Source organism: Cupressus sempervirens, chromosome 8 (genome assembly GCF_028749045.1).
Source record: "Cupressus sempervirens isolate cs-2001-9-10 chromosome 8, ASM2874904v1, whole genome shotgun sequence".
In the NCBI taxonomy this organism is placed as follows: Eukaryota; Viridiplantae; Streptophyta; class Pinopsida; order Cupressales; family Cupressaceae; genus Cupressus; species Cupressus sempervirens.
This window is the reverse complement of record NC_143125.1, coordinates 76,635,784-76,640,241: the sequence shown is the minus strand read 5'-3', so window position 1 is coordinate 76,640,241 and position 4,458 is coordinate 76,635,784.

The following is a 4,458-nucleotide window of genomic DNA, read 5'->3' as shown; positions in this document are numbered from 1 at the left end:
ATGGGTATATTAAGGAACATCTTAGTTGGGGGGTGTTAGGATCATAAATTTATTGTCATAGGGATTTGTGGTGCATGTAGGATGAAGTCTCTACTAGTGTTTTGGTAGTATTACGAATTAGAATTAACAATTAGGTTAGTATGTAATAATAATAGTGATAGATAGTATAATGAGTTGTACTAATAATAATAGTGATAGATAGTTAAATAATTTGTATTTGATATAATAAATTTGTTACATGTTTATACTCAATTTACATTAGCAATAGATTTAGGCATACCTAATGTATATTAGAAAGCTAATTTGAATGTAGGTTATGGAGGTCAAATATGTAATAAATAGATTTAATTTTATTAAGATGTGAAGTTATTTGGAGAGGAAGTTTATTTCTTATGAGATAAAAATCAAAAGAAAGTATTGTTAGAGGTTGATAGTTGTAATGAGTGTGTAATGGAGCTAGTAGGGTAAGTACAAATTATTTAGCAGTTAAGTTAATGATTAAGGGATATTACATATTAGCATGTCAAGGATATTAGTTGTATGAAAGCTTAGTTAGTTTTAGTATTAGGGTTATTAAAATTAAATACTCATTGATGATAAAGGGATAAGAGATGTATGAATATATTGTAGTAGTTTTGGGGAAAATAAATAATTAATAATTGATTCGATAATCTAGTTAGTGGTACCTAGTTAGTAGTATATTAACTTGGGTAAAAATTTAACTAGAGCATAAAATGTAAGAGTTCATTAAAATATGTATACCTATATATATAAAATAATAAAAATAATAAAATATAAATATAAAAATTATATAAAATAAAATAAAATATACCTATATATATAATAACAAAAATGAAATAGAATTGGCATGAAAATGTAATGAATTAAGGTCACTTTATTGATGCTAAGGAAAATATATTGAGGATGATTTATAATCTGAATATTTAGAAAAAATATGAACACCTACACATTCTCAAATTATTAAGTTCTTGGAACTATATTAATAAAGAATTGGCACTTCACATTTATATCAGCAACATCTTGTTACAAGGTTAGGATGTGGACTCGAAATGATAATGATGGGGACACAACCCATGCATAGAATGGACACAACAGGAAAAGGGAAATTGTATTAACTATGAAAATAAGCTAGTACATTTAGTATAGAGAAAATAGACTGCAAAACATGCCCTAAGGGCTTACAATAACATAACTCTGGATATAATTTCTCCTTTTAGTACCTCCTCTCAATCTGCACTCTGAACTGCATTTTACAATGCCAAAAATGTGCTTAAATAGACCTCAGAGGGTTAAGGACTAGGAATAAATTCTAGAAAGTACTAGTAGGCATCCACCGACCAAGTAGAAGGCTCCAAAAGCTATGTTAGAAGTTGGTACAAAATCCAAAAGCGGTGACTGAACTTCCGGGAGGCATAACTTTTGAGCCATAGCTGTGATTGACAAACCATTTACATTTCTAGAAAGCTCTCGAAGCACTCTATAGCCCTATGGAATAGCTTTGCTCATCCCCACTTTTTGGCCCTTTTGAGGTCATTTAATGCCCCTAACCTAACTTTGAAACATTCTTAGGACCTGTCTCCAAAACCTGAAAAACTACGATAACTTTCAAACCGTGGGGCCTTTTGACCTAATTCTTTTTCTAGAATGCTCTAAATTACAATTAAATTCATCTAGCCAATTTACACCTCCTATTTCACCAAAATGGTGGTTCAATTACATGCTCCTATTTTTTCAACATTTACACGTATCCCAAGGTGTTCAAATACTCTATCCTTGAACACTGATAGTGGAACTGTGAGAGTTGGAACCTTTATTTGACCCAAATGGGTATCCAGAAATGAAAACACATGAAACATAAACTAAGTCTAAGTAAATTTTTTTGGGTGACACAAGATTGCCCTTATACCTCTGGATGCTCCTGCATGAAACACCCAGGGTAGATTGAAAAGTGGCCCTATCAGTTTATGAATGGTAGAGGATATCCCAAATGGGAAACCTCTGCTCCTAAAATCCAAGTTGAGTCTTCGATCGGCCATCCTTTCCACTTGACCAAGTACTCTTATACTGCCTGTTTCTAGTACTTCTACCCACACAATGATCTAGAATGTCTTCTATCTCCTCCTTCTTCGAAGCAGGACTTGGACATTGCTCTAACACCAGCTCCTCATCTGCACCATCATCATGATACTCTATTAAGTCTGCAATGTTGAAAATAGGAGAAATGTGAACACCATCTAGTAGCTCCACCTCGTATGCATTTCTTGAGTCATGTTTCTTCAGAATTTTGCAGGGGCCAAATTTCTTCATTTTTATCGTTCTTTTTGTAAGTGCACCATGACTAGATCCCCTACTTGGAATTCCTTATGTCTTCTCCATTGAAAAACCCTAGCTTTATACTCTTGATTCATCTTGGTAATGTGTGCTTGAACCTCCTCATGTAGATGCTTGATATGTTCATCAAATTCTTCAGCTTTAGCACTTGTCCTTTCTCCTTGCTCTATCTTCCTCAATTCTGGTGCAGTCCTTGCACTACTTCCATATACAATTTGGAATGGTGATTTTCCAGTACTCCTATATATAGAGTTATTGTAAGAAAACTCTACTTGTGGTAGAGTGAAATCCCATCCCTTGGGCTTATCCCCAACTAAACATCTTAGCAAATTGCCCAGACTTCTGTTTACCACTTTTGTTTGGCTATCAGTCTATGGGTGATACGTGGAACTGAATTTCAAGTCTGTTCTCAACTTCTTCCACAATGTCCTCTAGAAATACTCCACAAATTTAGTATCTTTGTCAGAAACTATACTTCATGGAAGACCATGTAGTCTTACCACCTCTCTGAAAAAAAAGTCCACAATATGGACAACATCATGATTCTTATGGCATGGAATGAAATGTGCCATTTTGGAGAACCTATCAACCACCACAAATACTGAGTCATTACCACGTTGTGTCCTTGGCAATCCAAGAACAAAATCCATACTTATGTCCTTTCATGGCCTTGATGGAACAGGCAATGGCTGATATAGTCCAGTATTGTGACTAAATCTCTTGGCAACTTGACAAACCTGGAAACTTTGTACAAACTTCTTCACATCCTATGAAATTTGAGGCCAAAAATAATGTTCTCTAAGAATGGAAATGGTCTTATCTCGACAAAAATGTCTTGCCATCCCTCCACTGTGTTTCTCCTTAATCAGATTTTCCCTCATGGAACTCCTTGAAATGCACAATTGACTACCCTTGAAAAACATGCCATCCTGAATCAAATAGTCTAACCACTTGGTTCTATCTACAGCAATAGGCTCCTTACAAGCTTTCCATGCTTCAGCAAAATCAAGATCCTCAGGATACAAATTCTTGAGTTCATCAAACCCGACTACTTCAACCTACATTACTACAAGCAACAACTGTCTCCTACTTAGTGCATCTGTAACCCTGTTAGATTTTCCACTTCTATTCTTCAACACAAATGTATAGCTCTACAAGAACTCTACCCACTTCATATGCCTCTGATTCAATTTACCTTGGCTATTTAGGTACTGTAATTCCTAATGATCAGTATACAAAAAAAATTCCTCTGGAAACAAATAATGCCTCCATCTCTTTAAGGCCTGAACTATTGCAGAGAACTCTTGATCATAAACATAATACTTCTTCTTTGTATCATTCAATTTTTCACTAAAATATGCAATAGGCTTACCTTCTTGGCTTAATACAGCCCCAGTAGCACTGCCACTAGCATCACAATCCATCTGGAACACCTTTCTAAAATTTGGAAGTGTCAACACAGGTTGTTCTATCACCTTCTTTTTCAGCAATTCAAAACTTCTCGTAGCTGTTGCAATCCATTTGAACTCTTTTCTATCCCCTCTTATTGTGTCAGTTAGGGGTGCACGTATGCCACTAAAATTCTTAATAAACTTCCTGTAAAAACTAACTAGACCATGAAATGATCTTACCTCAGTAGAAAACCTTGGAGTAGGCCATTCCAAGATGGATTTTACATTCTTTGGATCCATTTTAAGACCTTTAGGTGATATAACAAACCCCAAATAGACTAACTCCCTTTTTGCAAAGATACACTTCTTCAAATTAATTAACAGTTTCTCTTCCCTTAACCTTTCAAGGATTCTACGAATATGCAATAAATTTTCTTCTAAAGTCTTGCTAAAAATTAAAATATCATCTAAATAGACAATAACAAATTTTCCCAAGAACTTCTTAAGTACCTCATTCATAAGCCACATGAAGGTGCTTGGGGCTTTTGTCAATCCAAAGGGCATGACTAACCACTCATAAAGACCATCCTTGGTCTTGAAGGCTATTTTCCACTCATCTCCTTCTCGTATCTATATCTGGTGATAACCACTCTTGAGATATATCTTTGTGAAGTACTGAGCTCCACTCAAGCATTCCATAAGATCATCCATTCTT